The following is an 18,002-nucleotide window of genomic DNA, read 5'->3' as shown; positions in this document are numbered from 1 at the left end:
TCTAACCACTCAGCTATCCGGACACAATAATAATTAATGCAGCTTTTAAATTAAAATGCGTCACTCGACAATGGATAGTTACTGAAGTTATGATGGTCCTCAAACCAGGGAAGGAGTCAAGTAAAGTTGAATCGTATCGACCAATATCGCTACTCCCTATTACAGGCAGGCTATTTGAAAGGCTTCACCTCAAGAGACTAAAACAAATCATTGTGGGTCGAAATCTACCACCTCACCAATTCGTTTTCCGCGAAAAGCTTTCCACAATCTTGTGGCGCGGCAGGATTCGCGGCATTCGAAATTTATTTCGAATGTGGCGAACACCAGCAGACAGATGGCGGGACCGGCGCTCTCCACTCAGTTTAGACCTCGCTACATGAGTAAAGAGCACAATAGGTGACGAGAAATGTCATATTTTGGAATGAGAAAAAAATGAGAACCGAAAGATACAAGATGTGAGAAAAATAATAAAAATAACTAGCACCAGTTGTCTTGTTGGAAAAAGTGAAAATATTTCTATACAAAGTTTCTATGAAATTCATCCTTTGTTAAAGTTGTCAGTGCCATTGTTTTTATGACATAAATGAAGTGTTATAACCAGTGAACATCGTTGTTCTTAACTTCTAAAATCTAACAGGTGTACAGGATCACGGATGCGATAGAAAATACAATGGAGAGAAAAGCAGGTGTGCACTGCGATTTTTCTCGATGTCGTCCAGGCGTTTGATAAGATGTGGCGTCAAGGTCTGTTGTGTAAATTGCATAGGGACCCCCCAGAAAAATTTTCGATATCTTAAAATCATATTATCAGAGCGCCTATTCAGAGTATACCAAGAAACTTATTCTGAACTAAAAAAAATTGCAGCTGATGTACAGCAGGGCAGTGGCCCCAACACGGTGTCTCCTGTATAGCAATGATATACCCTGCTGTGAGGAAGCCTAATTAGTGACATTTGCAGACGACGCTGTTATCCCTACCATGGGTAAAATAAAGCTACAAACAGCTATTGACAACATTGTAGAATAGACCAAGATATGGAAAATAAAATTACGCAAAAGTAAATTAACGTACATTAATTTCACAAATAAAAAGGTAAATCGATTTAAAGTCATCCTAAAGGGAGAAGATGTACCATAGGTGAGTGAGGTCAAATATTTAAGTATGATACTCGATGCTAACCTCACCTGAAAAGGAAACACCCTAAGAAAGAAGGACGAGGTAAATGACAGGCAGATGTACTGGCTATTGCGGAGGAATTTCCAGCTGACCATCAAAGCTGCTAATTTATAAGCAGATCCTAAGGCTATATGGGCGTACAGCATTCAGCTCTGGGGCTGTGCCAAACAATTAAACCTGAAGGTCATACAAACGTTTCAAAATAAATTGCTTGGAAGTGTTGTAGACGGTGCTTCACTCGTAATGAGGACCTGCATAGGGGCCTGAAAGTACAGTTGTTTAGTAAAGTCATCAAAGAAGTTCGAAAATTGACTGATATCGCTAATATAATGAGACGGCTGAAAAGAGTAAAGCCAAACGACTTGCTAACGTAAAGGATGCCTAAATGCATAGGCTATCAAGGAATAGCCAGTTCCCCAGCGAAGCCAACTAAAGCGCTGGAGTGGAACACGGGGTCCTCTGCCAATAAAGACGAAACTTAAATATCCCGAGAAAGCTGCTGAATGGGGAAATCTCTGTCGTAGCTTGGCGAGGTGGTTTTAGTGGGTAAAAATCCCAGGGATCGTGAATCCTCAGGTTAGTCTCCTCTTATGAAAAAATCATCTTAGAAAATATCCAGTAAGTCATAGCTCGCTGAGAATATTCACGGTGAAATATGTAGTCAAGTTTCATTTTGCAGAAGAAAAAAAGAAAAGAAACAAAAAGATTAATTAAGAAATTAATTTGTGTGGTTTTGTTGCATATGAGGTAGTATGGAATGAACGGAATGTGAAACGCATAACACAGTTAGTGATAGTGTAGCGTAGATTACAATACACTACAAGGATAAATTGAAGGTAAAGTGGATATTTGGAAATAAATGTGTGCAATCGCCTGGCTCCTGCAGTGCTAATCGGCAGTTTTTAACAAGAAGGGATATTCCAACGAATGTTACGTGAAGCTTAGGGACATTGAATGGCGTTTGTTTGCTTAAGGACAGTTGCTTTAAAAGCTATCACGGATGGAATTTCTGCGCCGTGGCGTGACTGGGGACGAAAAATGGGTTCACTACGATAATCCCAAACACAGAAAACCGTAGGGCTTGCCCGGCCATGCTTTCACACAACCAGATCCAATATTCATGCTCCCAGGTTATGCTTTGAATTTGGTGGGACCAGCTCAGTGCAGTTTACCATCAGCTGTCAAAAGCGAGTGAAACCATTACAGGTGAACGATATTGAACCCAAATGATGCGTTTGAGATCGGCACTGAAGGAAAAACGACCTCAGTTTGAGTAAAAGCACGACAAAGTGGTTTTTCTGCATGAGAGTGCTCGCCCCCATGTGGTGCGACCGGTCAAAACGTATCTGGGAATGCTAAAATCGAACGTTCTACCCCACTCGCCGTACTATCTTCACATTGCTCCATCTGATTACCACCTTTTTCAATCAATGGCACACGACCAGGTCAATCACCATTTCGGCTCTTGCGATTAAGTGAAAAATTAGGTTGATTCGTGAATGGCATCAATCACAATCAGGTCCTTTCTACGCGGGATTCATTTGCTGCCGGATAGTAAAAAAAGTAGTGCCTAGCGATGGACAATACTTTCAATCATAAATGTACTAACAATTTTTGAAAATAAAGTCTTAAATTGTGAGAAAAAAAAAAACGCGGAAGCTAAATTTTACCACTAATATGTATTTACAATTTTCCTATTTTTCAATTATTAACAAATTATAAAATTTTAAATTTCAAGGATTATTTTAAATACCAAAGATTATTATTTTTGTGATTTACAGTTTTAATTTAAAAGTGTAGGAATGTCGAATAGTGCATATAACTAAGATATATTTAAGACTATCATTGAAGAAACCTCTCACCATTGTTATCGCTCAATTAATGTATACAAACTCCGTATCATTTTAATTCCTTTGAGATACTGAAAGAACTCTGCGAAATGTGAATGAAATGTATATAAGTATGTAAATAATGAAATATATTTGGTTTCTATATAATAATAATAATAATCGTTGGCGTAACAATCCATATTGGATCAGGGCCTTGAAGTGTGTTAGAGCACTTCATTCAAGACGGTAACGGTACACTAGGAGGCAATGTGGTCAGCATTGCGCTCGCCCGAGATTATTACCCTGATTCGGCTCAGGTACTCATTCACAGCTGATTGGACTGGTATCCGACGTCAAATCACGATACAAATCCCACTGCCACCAGTGAGATTTAAACCGCGACCTTCCGTATGACAGCCTAGTGCTCTAACCACTGAGCTATCCGGATCCTTTTGGTTTCTATACGACTAATAAATAATAAAATCAGTACATATAAAAACTATATTCAAGTTCGTTGAGTAAAAAACTCCTTTTTGGAAAACATAAATCACCAAATTTTCGCCACCATTTACAAAAAGGCAAAACGTGGATTGGTATCCACGATGGAGCATAAAACCTGGTAAACGGCTGCTGAACCAACACCAGCAGCCCTACTACCAAACCTATCTCCACTTCCACGTGGTGACAGCTGGCAGCTCTTTCTTAACGAAAAGCTGCAGACGGAGAAGGATGAAGGCGAGTCTCTCACGCCTAAAAACGGGGCAAATTGTACCAACTGGTCCTCCTGGTTGGGCATTGGGTAGGGCTGACAACCCCACACGGAAAACAACGGAACGTACACTCTCTGTACTGAGATGGAGCTGGTAAGCAGCTAGTCGATACCCTGTCCCAATATAGGGCAGATATAACAGTGTTGCAGGAGATGCGTTGGACAGGGACCGGTTTTCTGGCGAGGAGTCACTACACCATATATTATAGTGGCCATCCAGTAATCCATGTGCTTGGAGTAGGTTTCCTAGTCAGCCAAAAAATTAAACCTGCTGTTATCAGCTTTGAAAACATAAGCGAACGGCTATGCACTCTGCGCTTGCTAGGCAAGCAAAGTCCACAAACAAACGTGGGTCTCTCCAGACGGGGCCACTTTCAACAAAATTGACCACGTGCTGATCGAACGCCACCACCTCTCAGCCTTAATGAATATCAGAACATATTGGCGGCCAATATAGACTCGGATCATCATCTCGTTTGCACGGTTCACCGGGCTTAAATAACAATACCGCCCAGAATCCCCTCTGACAATCCGGTCAGAGTCAATACTGAAGCCATCCACAGTACACCCCTCCGTAACACCTATAGGGGGAAATGGATGTCGCAATAACCGCAGTGAATAGAGATTCATGAGATGAAGCATCAACAAATGATCCTCACAATCACCTGAAGAACGTTATCATAAATACCGCCACAAACATACTCCTCCTCAGTCGTAAAAGGAGGCGCAACTCATGGTTTGACGATGAATGTAAGGTAGCAACGGAACGGACGAATGCTGCATACCGAGTAATGTTGCATTCTCAGAGAACGCGGGCACGCGTGGAGACTTATCACGAACTCCGATGAGCGAAGAATCGACTTCACAGACGGAAAAAGGAAGCCCGGGAGAACCAACAGGTCTGTGAATTCGAAAAGTACAGCGAGCAACCGCACCAGACGCGCAAATTTTACCAACAAGTCAGCAGAATGAAGCCTTGCACACCCCGATGCTCATCGTGCCGAGACAAAGAGGGAAATCTAATTTCCGACAGAATGGTCATATTGGGCCGATGGGTTGAGAATTTTGATGGACTGCTGAACAACCAGACCATCGACAAGTTGGAGGTCCCGCCAACTGAAGACGACGGACAAATACTGCCACCACCAAGTATCGAAGAAACAGTCCGTGCAATTCATCGACTTAAAAATCATAAGTCGTCGGAAACTGATGGAATTATAGCCGAATTCGCTAAATATGGAGGCGATCAATTACACCAAGAAGCTCATCAACGCCCTCAACATCATTGAATGCGAGGGGTACGATCCTTTTAAGCCCACCCAACTACCTGCCTATGCTGACGATATCGACATCATGGGAAGAATGACCCGAGGCGTATAAACTGTCTTCATCCAGATCGAGCAGGTAGTGATTAGCGCGAGGTGTCGGGCTGCACATCAATGAAGGCAAGACAGAATATGTGGTGGCAACGTCAGCACCAAAAATCAACCAAACATCAACATCAAATAGCACTGGTCAAACGGGAAGAACAAAGATAGGAAACTAAGGTCGAAAATCACAACCGATAATAGCTACGACGGTGAAATCGGTGCACGGTTGTTGGCAGCCAACAGAGCCTATTTCAGCTTACAAATACTGTTTCGCTCGAAACGTCTCACCATAGGGTCAAAGCTCTTATTGTACAAGACAATGATCTTACCAGTCCTCATGTATTCCTCGGAGACTTGGATTCTTAGCAAGAAAAAATACGATCTCTTGGCCGCGTTCGAGAGAAGAATCCTCCGAAAGAATCTTTGGCCTTACCTGAGGATGGACGATTCCGTAGCCTACATAACGACGAAATCTATGAGCGTTACCATGACCGTCAGGTTGTGGATAAAATCCGGCTAAATAGATTACGGTGGGCGGGTTACTTAATCCATGTGGATGAGGATGATCCATCCCGGAAAGTCCATAAGGGCTATCTATGGTATGGAAGACGAGGCAGCCCTGCCTGAGATGGAACTATGGCGAAGGCCAGGACGCCAGACAGCTTTTAGGGGTAACGAATTGGTGGACCTCGGCGGAAAACCGTGATGTCTGGAGTTCCTTATTAATGCAGGTCTAGACCGGGTACCGCTGTTGCGCTGTTAGTGATGATGATTTACAAAAATATTACCTTCATTGATTAAATCCTAGGCTTTAAGATAATCACAATACACTACCAATAATCGTTCAAATAACGGAAAATTTTGATTGTGGGTTAATAGGTGGATTGGGGCTAAAACTTTCCCAATAGGAGGATCCATGAATGCAAACAATAATTACATTCTTGCTTTAGTAAGTGTCAACTTGTACCTAATGAACATCCTATTCATAAACTGAAAATTCAAATCATTACCGTAACATGAAGAGAAGCGATGAAAATATGGAGTACATTCGTTCCTTTCCTAGTACGCACCCTAGTACTCTGTCGTTCTGCACGAGATTTAGGCTTTCTCTACAAGTGGATGCTATTTTGCTATAAAATCTAAGTGCGATAAATCAAAGGTGATATTCTTTTTTATGCTTCGCCACTCAACTTATTCAACGAACGCCGTTAAAAAAGCCATTCCTGGTCGCAATGGCATCCATTAACAACTTTGACACTCAACTTCGAAGCAGCAGTATGAAAGGAAACGCTTTCAATAGGGGTTGAAAATCAAAACGTAATGTAAAATATTGGATAAAATCTGAAAACACGAGAGGAATAAAAATATGGAATCTAGTTTCGAAGTGGAGGAAAGGTGTAAAATATGCACTTGACTGTACAGCGAACTACATGTTTATGTTTCAGTAATGGTGGTAAGTTGAAAGAATAATAGTAAAGGAGAATGATTCATGGGGTGTAGGGATATTTTAAAGTGGATAATGGGGAAACGGCCTTAGTGCTGGCTTTATTTGCTGCTTTTATTATATTCCATATCGCATGAAGCGAAAGAGGGAAGCAAAGGAGAAATTTAGGTTTCATTTTGAAAAGGTGACCACTCAAGTAACTATCGAGACGTCCACCCCCCGTTATGAAGTAGCGCTCCTAGAGATAAACATACTTGTGTATTTTGGATATTGGCATCCTCGGGAAAGTGAATCATAGACATGAGTTAGAACTATGGAAAGCAGCAATCAACATATGTAAGAGTCCACTTCATTAAGCAGACATTAGTGAGATATGCAAGAGAAATACAAACTAAACCAACAAAGTTTCCCTGAATCAAGTTATACCTCTCGTTAAAGATCTGTGTAAAAAAAACCTTATTTAAATCGATTTAATACCTGACGGTTATATCCAATTAGCTCGTAAACGGCTGAAGCTATTAACATAAAATTTGGTGAAAACGTGTGACCTGTCAATCCGTTTACATGAATTTACTGGTATAGTTTTGTATTAGATTTGTGCGATAAAATAAATAAAAAAGCTTAATTGGTATTTTTTAGAACAAGCTCTGTTTTCTGGTCTGAACAGGCGACCGATTTAGTTTTAGAAAACTAGCTTGATTCTTTGGTTCTTTCGATTAGAAACTACTTTTATGTTTCGTAACTCTAATGTATCTCTCATTGCCAACCTGAAGTTTTGCATTAGGATGCTTTTTGTTGATATTCGGATTGCATGCATTCATCGACTTATTCAGTTAAAATTATAGAAAATTGTTTCGTGGCCGTATTGAACTCAGACTGAAATGTTCACACACGTAGTGATTACACTGTACCGTTGAACTGTCAGTTGAAATTATACTCGTGCAGCCGGTCCATGGCTACCATCTCCGATATTACCACTAATAATTTATTTCTAACAAAATCTTAAACAATCTCAAACCATGCATGCATCCATTAAGTCTGCTACGACCGATAAGTTTCAATCAAATGTGCTTTTCACTGTTTGAATTATCACTTCAAAGCTGAGAAAAAAGGAAGCCATTGCTGTATGTTCCTATAGTATTGTGTTAGAGAAGCTGGCAGATCTGTGAGCAGTAGCTCTTCCATTAGGCATAACCTTGGGTGATGAGTTTTGCAGTTAATTACTAAAAATTATAGTAATATACTGTTAGTAACTTGATTTGAACAGATATCAGTTTGGAGTGTATTTCGAAGCCTAGGCAGTATATAGTGGCTGCCTCTTCATTTTGTTCAGATTTTTCGATTGAAAAGTTGCTGATGCGGGTCCGTGAAAGAAATGATCACTTTCAACTCCCTTCATCTCCTACTTTTTCAACAAATATCAAAACTAAGACTGCTTCGAAAATTACTAATCGAGACCTTCCGTTTTATACCCCACATGACTATATTTAGGCGAAAAAAATGTACACCTCCGTTTGTATGTATTTAAGGGGGTCCCCCTTAAATTTGGCATAGAATAATGTTACGTATGCGTGACCGTTCACAGTTCCCGCCTTTCCACCAAATTCTATGTCAATCACTATAACCATTTCTGAGAAAAATGCGTGTGACGGACAGGCAGACAGACAAACGGACAGACAGATAGACGGACAGGCAGATTGACAGTAAACCAATTTTAATAAGATTTTATTTTACATAAAACTTTAGAAAGGAAGGCAGAATGCTTTCTTCAATAGCAGCTATAACAAAAATCGCACAAGCGTAAGTTAAAGAGGAAATACTGTCGAACCAATAACTAAAGCACCCAGGGTTCCTCAACAAAAAGAATAACAGGTCGGAAAACCGGAAGCTCGGCGCTTCAGGAATGAAAGGTTTTGTTGAACGTTGAAGCCTTGTCCAGGGACACTCTGACGGAAGAATGCATTTAATAATATCTTGGCAGTCCCTTGGCGAATACAGTCGGTGTTCCGCTGGCGGCTGTCGGGGGCCCTACCTAGCAGCCGCGGGTCTGAGATGGCGAAGGCTTACAAGCTGTGCCAAATCAAGGAGAATTTAGCCCACCTGTGCCAGACACGTGCAAATGCATTCAAGATTACGGCGGTCTGCACGGGGCACTGGCCCATAGGGGACCATGGCGCTAGGCTCGGCATACCCTACAACTCGCATTGCCGAAGCTGCGGAGAAGGAAAGGAAACCCTCATGGACTTTCTCTGCGATTGCCCAGCTCTGGCTAGAGTCAGGCTGCGGACACTGGGTAAACCATTCTTTGGGGACCTCAGAGAGATTCCTAGCTGCAGGGTCGGAGAGCTGCTTTCCTTCGTGAATGCTACGGGCTGGCTCTGAAGATCCGAGCCGGCTGGACTCTGCTTCCCTGCTCCCATAACAACAGTCACGGTCTTAGGAGTTTGTGGCATCAAAACGGCGCACCAAAGCGCTAATTGGGCTCCTCGGAGCGGCCACTGATACCTACCTACCCAATATCCAACAACAACGTTGCCTTCCCCAATGTACTGCTTTCAATTTACCCATTCCCATTCCTAATTCCAATTTCAATTTTCAACTTAAACACTTTTAAATTAAGTATTTTTTTTTATTTTATAAAAAGGCTAACTACTGACTCTTTCCTCCTAACCCCAAAAATTTACTGACATTTGTACAATTCCAAATTTTATTTTAATTGCCCCATTCGCACTATGCAAGCGAATAGCGTGATAATGTACATTCACCTCATTTGTTTATACCAGCCTAATGCTGGAACGTTGTTGTTGTTTCGGAGTTCAAACCCAGGTTTAGCTGGACCGAGACCGGTTTAACCGATTGACGGTTAAGTGGATTCAGACAGTCGCATGCAAGGATCACGCCTGCCCTTTGCTGTAAAAATAAGCGCGCAGCGAGTCGATTTGTCGATAATTTTGTGCCGCCATGCCAGCCACGCCCCTACCTGCCACGAGGCAGGTTCACATAGTTGTTCATATTCACCGTTGGACGGTTTTCAGATCGGTTTTCGTCCGCGGCAATATTCGGAATGTATAAGCCAGTGATGGGATGCAAAAGATTCAACGCGCCTATTTTATTCTTCCCCCAGAGATACGATTTCAGTACCAGCTTTACACGTCGCAGGAGCTCAGACAGCAGAGTATCTTTCAGATCACCAATTCGAGCATGGATGCTTTACAGAATGCCCAGGCATTTGCAGAAGGCTGTCTCAGTCATAGCTTGGATGTGGAGGTCACCAATGCTATGCCCGGCATGCGGTTCTTGATGTCCTTTGCGGATGGGTCGGATTCGACACTTGTCTAATCCAAATTCCATCCGAATATCACGGATAAACATTTCTACTACTAACAATAGACTTCTAAGATGGTCGTCGGTACCAGTATACAACTTAATGTCATCTAAGTTCATCAAGTGTGTCAGTTCGCACTTAGCACGTAGGCCATACTTTTTTGCAAAACGCCAAGCTCTCTAGCATCATTCAATTGCCATGAAAGAGAAGTCAGTGCTATGCAAAACTAAAGGGGGCTCAACGAATCCCCCTTTGAAGATGCTCCTCCGTATACAGATGGGCTCAGTGGTACTCAGATATACGCACTGGTAAGGTGGTGTGCCACTCTTCCATGACTGTCGCCAAAAACTTTATTAGTTTCGGATCAATGCGATATAGATTTAGGACATCGATTAGCCAGGTATGCGGGACGTTGTCGAAATCCTTGGTATAATCGATATAGCAACTAAAGAGGTTTCTTTAGCCTCTAGTTGCTTGTCCTACAACTACCGAGCCGATAATGAGTTGCTCTTTGCAACCCCTTGACCCAACTCGGCAGCCCTTCTGCTCCTCGGGCAGAATATTGTTGACCTCGAGGTACGCATTGACCCTTCCACTAATAATGGACGTTATGAATTTGGAGAGGGTTGGTAAGCAAGTAATCGGTCTTGTGTCTACAGGGTCCTGCACCGTATCTTTTTAGGGACAAGGTAAGTAATTCCCGCAGTGGGGAAGGAGATCACTCGAGTCAATAACGCGAAAACGAACCTTTTGACCGTTCAATCTGACAGCCCCAACTGCACCGAAATACACTAGTGAATGTAGTTGCAGCAGTGACATGTCAGCACACAGTTGAAATGCAATCCCATCATTGATTTGTGGTAGAATTCTCGAAGTTGCTGGAGATGTTTAGAAGCTGAGAATACTTGGTCAATGTAAAGGATCCATTTCCAAGAGTTCTATCTACGCCAAATTAGGTGTCAATCGGTAAAAGCGTTTCTGAGAAAAGTGCGTGTGACAAGCAGATAGACAGATAGACTGTAAACTGAATTGAGTAAGGTCTCGTTTTCGACAAAACCTTAAAAAGAAGGCAGAAGCAAGCAGCATAAACGGACGAGAAGAACAACCTCTTAGATAAGAACGGATTTTGACTATCGAAAACGGTATACGATTGATTTCCTGAATGTGTGTGCGTTCTTCGACAACGATATCGAGGGCTCTCACAATTCTCGCTTTCTCCAATTCAGTACATTCTGGGTCTAAACGAAAGGAGGTAGTGAGACCCTGGAAAGTCAACTTTCCCTCCTTGTGTCACTATACTTTTGTACCCTGGAAAGCCTTCCGTAGCAACCACGAATCCCATTTCAGAATATTATTGATTAGTAGATTTATGTCTTGAGAGAGTGTATAACCGAAGAGGTGCTGACATTGATCTCGAAAGGGATATTCATCTGATGATCATTTAGTTTCGTAACCGTGCCGCTACGGTATCTGCTAGCACCTAGCAGAACGTCGTTTCAAAGGTCAATATGATTTGTCTCCACGATCTAGCTGTTATCTATCAATTTGAAATGGATCTGAAGTACTTTACGCAGTAAGGGACATTTTCGAGAAACTAATAGCTGCCGAAGCAAAATGTTGCATGTTACAGTACAATGTAGAAAGCAATGTGATCAGCATTGTGCGCGCCTAAGATTATTACCATGATTTGACTCAGGTAATACCCGACATCCTGCCACGAGCTGTTGCCGTGCCGTATATTGGGTACATAACAGTCCGCTACGATAACAATCTCTGTGGTAAAAGGTTTGAGTGCACCTATGTTGCCGCTTATTCTAACCTGTCTTCCATCAATTTTGCATATCACTTACAATTGTTCTATCCTTTATGTATACCGTTATTGAAGAGCATAAACCGTCGAAATCTAACCCCAAATGTAGCGGCAACGTTAACAAAAGATCAATTAAAACAAGTGGAGAAACCAGAAGCTGGACGCTTCAGTTGTGAAAGGTCTTGTGTATTTCTTTTATAAAAACGTTGAAGTGGAGGTTTGGTCCATTAGTACCTAGCACGTAATGTATGCATATATTACGTCTGAATATTCACTTTCGCGTGATACCGACATTCAAAATCTTAGAATTTTCATAGAAGCGATTAGTTACAATAGGTCAATTATAACTTCGTTAGTAACAGTGAGATTTTTGCCAAACTTGCTAAGATCATGCCTTATATTACACCCGATATCACTGCGAATTTCATGATTGTAGGATGACTTTAGGAAGTGAATTAATAAAAATTATAGCAATATACTATTATTAACTTTATTTGAACAGATATTGGAGCCTGGGCACGGTGTAGCCGCATCTTCGTGATTTCTTTCAGATTTTTTGATTGGGTAGGTTCTGAGAATGGGTCCGTGAAAGAGATGACTAGTTTTGTACCCCCGCCCTTACCCAGCTATGAAAAGTACTTGAGATCATATGGCTATATTTGGGGGCAAAAATATCGCACCCCCCCTTTTGCATGTATGCAGACCCCCTGTAAATTCAAGATGGAACGAAGTAACTCACTGTATGGGTGGGTGTTAACAGTTGCCACTTACCAATTTCTGGTCAGTCGGTATAACAGACAGACGGACAGACAGATAGACGGACAGAGGGACAAACGTACAGACAGTAATCCAATTTTAATGAGGTTTTGTGTAAAACAGAAGACTTCGTTTTTCTAAACTAGAGTAGATTTGTACATTATTAACCCATAGAACTGACAGAGAACAGGTACCATCTCAATCCCAGAAATTTGTTTACAATCTGTGCGCAGCAAAAAAATCCTGCATATAGTGCTCTCCATGACAGAGCATATAATAATTAAATCAAACAAAAGGCGAATGGCAAGAGCAGGGTGAGACTGAAACATTGAGGACGGAATAGGAGCAGCTTGGACCGTCTGCTTCAGTGTTCCATCCATCCATCCATCCAGTACATAAGTCTCAAAGTGGCAAATGGCAAACGCTTTACATATGCTAGGTACGAGGTTTAGAAACATTTGCTATTCGGAGAAAAGACCTGTAGCACTGAATTTTAAAGATGAAGCCAAGTTCACATAGAGCTTCGCCGGCAAAAATTTGAAAAACTGGTGTGTTCCTCTCCGTGAGACCAAACCGAAGTTGGAAGCCGAGATAGATCATCTATCACAGGTTCAGTGTCTGGGAATCTAACAAATGATTGGTTCTGAAAGCAACAAAAATTTGGCCTCATGTTGGACGCCATCCGAAATCCGTAATTTCTGGTGAACTTGGACAATAATTTTGATCACATCACTTTTACGACACAACATATAAAAATGTTTGCTAATCACTAGGATGGCCCTTTCTATTCAATCGCTTTGAAAGGTGAACTGGGTTCATGGATGTCTACTTTAAGTGTTTATCCACTCAGATTTCGAAAATTGGAATCAGAAATTCAAGTAAGTGGCATTGCCACGAATTAACTGTTACTTTGTCTGACTTTACTTCTTTGTCAAATTTTCCACTAACCATAGATTGAATTGGTAAATCATCATTTAAATAATGCATTAACTGTTGGCTTAAATAGCAACAACCTTTTGCAAAAACGCGACTTTATTTTAGTTGTGGATCACATTTGCATGCTGCTTGAAATAACGTCGTTGTATATATGTAAATTCGATTAAGTTTTCTTTGTACGTTAAAAGTAAACCAAAATATATAATATATGATTATATGTGTCCAGAACTATTCCGTATGTATGTAATTATCGATCCTATCCATGCAGGAAATGTGGGGCAAAAGGCTATATTGCCAGTGAGTGCAATATGGACCCCAAATGAATTTTATGTGAAGAAAAAGGGGGATGGGATAGCCGGCATATTGCGGAAGTGACAAATGTCCAGAATTCAGGAAGACCCTGACTGCAATGAGAAAATGAGGCTTATTAAAATAAGTCCCAATCATTGCTGGGTCACTTAGGATTTAGTTGAGCAGACCACCTAAAAATCTAAGAGGAAAAACATCGTAGTTGTCTCTGCTTATTTTCCTTTGTGTCCTCCACCAACGCAAGAACCGAGGGATCTTATTGCACATACAGAATCATCCCAGACTTTTAATAAATTGTGGTTCGAACGCTCAACATATTTGTTGGGGTAATAGCAAATGCAATCCCAGGAGGCAAGCTATTTGATTTCATTACTTCAACTAGTCTCATGACTGCAAATGTAGGGTGTGCCCTTAGGTTCGTGGGACTGAGATGAAGTGAAGTAATGGACCTAATAATCCGTACTTCAAAGGTGTTAGAGTTCATTACAGACTGGCGGGTACTAAATGAAGTCTCGCTGTCACATCAACGATACCTAGAATATTGCGGATGAACAGTCTGTAATACAAAGACGGAACCCTGGGAAAACGATTGGACAAAGTTCAATGAACTTCTTGGCAACGAAATGTAACCCCTAGGCGACTAAGGACTCCTTTCACACTTGAAGATGAATTGTAAACCCTGAATCACATATTTTTTGAGGTCTGTCCTATTTCCCGAGCCTAAAGCGGTAAAACGGTTCTTTGGTGGAACCACGAACTGCAAAAATCAGGAATCCAACCAGACAACTTCTGAACCGTGCTTATACAAGCAACGAGAATGAAATTTCCGGCACTCACAGCATAAATATAGGGGTCTTATTAAGTATTCGGATCGAGATTCCTTTATACTATGAGGAGCTGGAAGGCGAAAAAGAGACTTCAAGGCTGTGCAGAGTCCTAAAAAGGAATGGGTCGGCGAAGTTGGACTCTATTAAAAAAACCCATGGTACCTTCACGAACTCCAGACTGGAATGAATGCAAAACCTCTTAAAAATACACCATCCGGGAGAATTGGTGAGAGAATTGGAAGTGTAAGTGCTGCGAGTTGAATTAGAGGTGAGAGCTTGCATACTGCCCTTTGAACAAATTAAAGAACCTGGCATGGATTGCGTTAATCCAACAATGCTAAATCAAGGTATAGAGCACTTCTATTCTGCCTCAGACATGGACTTTCAGTTAATCCAAATAAAAGCACGTTGGTACTATTTTCAAAAAGGAGAACACTGGATCGATGGACTCCGAAGTGAAATATCTGGAAGTCACGTTAGATAAAAGGCTTTTTTGGAACAAACATGTAGAGGTAAACTTGAAACGAGCTATCACAAGGTGTGCAGACGGATCTTTACCTCGACATAGGGAGTTAGGTCTCATGTGTTCATGTGAATATACGTTGATATCATTAAACCGAGATTCGTTTATGCATCAATAGTGTGTTAGGTGAGACAAAACAGTTTTCACCGTAAACTAGCCGCACTGGAAATAACTATGTGTTTGGTGCCATTAGCACGACCTCCGGCGTAGCTCTAAATGCATTACTCAATTTGCCGCCCCTACAATGCCTTCTAACGCTCTTTCCATACGTCTGTTTGGAAAAAGATAAACGTAGAGAGAACTGGGAAGTTCTAGAGGAATGTGTGTTGAGATATACAGAAGTCTTCTACACGGATGGCTAAAAAACAGAACAGGGTTTTAGAGCCGGGGTCTACCATTCGAATAGAAACCAGTGGACTTTTCCTTTGGGACGGTATGTATTGGTTTTTCAAGTTGAAGGGCGGGTGCATCGTAATCTGCAGCGATAACTAGGCTGCACTGAAGGGGAATTGTACGGGGTGGTACGTGTATCTCCTGTAATGAAGAAGCGGAATCTACAGAGCATTTTCTATGTGACGTCAGATCTTTGATACTGGTACAGCTACAACGAGTAACATTATATTCACTAACGGAAGCTCTCCGATGCATAAACGAATCAGGGATATTCCATTAGACCGGGAAATTGGTGCAATAGGCCGCCACGGACTGAGTGCCCTGAGGCTATTGAAAACTTCTCCTCCACCACAACTACACAATCTTTCTATCGATCTGCAAATATTTGAGCGCTGGTTGGGCGTAAATTATTTGTTCACCAACTTCAATTGTCACAGTTGTTTCCTTCCTCTTCATGCTAATCAGAAACACTTCTGTTTTATTTTCAGCAAGTAATAGGCCGGAAGTTTTAAACCAACAATGAATCTTAAATATCGCCTCGTTTGCGTAAACTTCGATCACGTCTAGGTGTTTTGGTACTATTGTTATCGCCATATCATCCGCAAAGTCAAAGATTGTCACGTTGTTAGGAAGGCGTAATGCTAAATCTGCATGATAAATAATCAACCATGGCAAGGAACCTAGGGCAGAACGCTGTGGCACACCACAATTTGTCGGGAATATATTCAACCAATTGTTTGATTAGAAATACAGTTTTTCCCTAAGGAAAAATTCGACAACAATGCGTACAATGTATATCCAGTCCAGACCAGTCCCAGTATTGATTGCGTCGTTCATTGTCTAACGAAATTCCAATTACTTTTCAGAAAGTCCTCCCGCCATCTGTGTAATTGAGTTGTAGTTTGCCAATGGTATTGACCAGGTATATCGGCCTGCATGAAGAGGGGTGACTTAATGGGGGAATTCTTCTCCTTTAAGGCATACCGTAAAACTTGGGTAAATATTACCATATTTTAGAAATTTACCCCCCCTAAGTTCATCCTAGAAGTACAAAGTTTGTTATGATTGTAAGTGATAATATAGTGCATAATTTTGGAAGGTTTGCTAAAAACTCAACTATTATTAACAAAGTTATAGAAGGTGAAAGCTGTGTATTTCACGTGAATTTGCGATAAATGTATGACGTCATCATCATATAAAGTGAACTCATCTGAACGGCAGAGTTGGAGTTTGGAAATACATATGTCATTGTCAAATTATTGGAATTTCGAAATGTCATATATCAAGGAATATTTTGAATTGGAGGTATACGCGAATGGGAGAACGTGAATACACAAAACATTTATACCCGAAACGTTCACCTTCTGATATTCAGGCTTTTTTGTTTGGTTGTTAATAGGGAGATTGCGCCTCTTCATTAAGATCTCTTTGTCGCTTATTAGGTATTTCTGGAGTATCCTCATCATTTCGAAAGGCGTCTTTGTTAAAAAGCTTCTTGCCTGTCTGCCTTTGTCACCGATTACTGCTATGGATATGAAATGTGGAATCTGTGAATCCCCTCGTATGTAGTGAATAATATCTTTCTGTGTTGAGTGTGTTGCATACATGCAAAAAAGGGGGTTGAAAAGTTTTTTCTCGCCAAATATAATTATATAGAATATCAAATTGAAGACTAAAATTAGTACTTTTCAAAGCTCATTTTGATATTTGTTTCAAGGGTGTGGAAGGCAGGTACTACAAGTTGATAATTTATTTTACGGACCCGTTTTCAGAAGCTACTTAACCGAAAAAATTAGAAAATAAGCTGGCACTACATGGTGTCTATCCTTCAGAATACTCCCCACACCGATATCTGCTTAAATCGAGTTGATAATAGTATGTCGCTATATTTGCTATTGGTATATTTTTTGGAAGTTGACTGGAAAGCTCCCTGAAGTTTATTCTCGAATCACCAAGTTTTACAGTAATGTAATGTAGGCGATACTATAAAGCATGATATTACTAAGTTTGATAGAAATTGCACTATTGCTTACAAAGTTATAATACGTCAAATTTATCTCTTTTCTGCAAATTTATTGTAATCTAAAACCTTGAATGCTAGTATTACCCTAAAGTGAATAGTCTAACTATCTAAATGCATAAAAATGACTTGCTAGATACAATTAGGACAAATGCCTAGTATTCTTATATAAGAAATGAACACACCTTTCCATAATTGAAGAGCATTAGCAGAAGTAGAGGTTCTGTTTTAATTTTCCATATCCAATCGAAAATACGATATATTTCTCTGATCTCCTTTGGTGGTGTATAGCATACTTTCGGATATATGTACATATGTAATTCCTCTTATTTCAGCATATTCCAAGTCCTACGGAAATTTGCATCTTCCAATACTAGAGGCACTTTGCTTTTAAAATGACACTAAAGATAAAGAATTCGAATTAAGATAACGGGTACTATCTTACGATAAAAACCAAAATTGGCTTTTTTTGGTTGCATTAAAACAAAAAATGTTTCCCAATAAAACGAAATTA

This window comes from Hermetia illucens, chromosome 1 (genome assembly GCF_905115235.1).
Source record: "Hermetia illucens chromosome 1, iHerIll2.2.curated.20191125, whole genome shotgun sequence".
NCBI lineage: Eukaryota > Metazoa > Arthropoda > Insecta > Diptera > Stratiomyidae > Hermetia > Hermetia illucens.
This window is presented reverse-complemented; position numbering follows the sequence as displayed.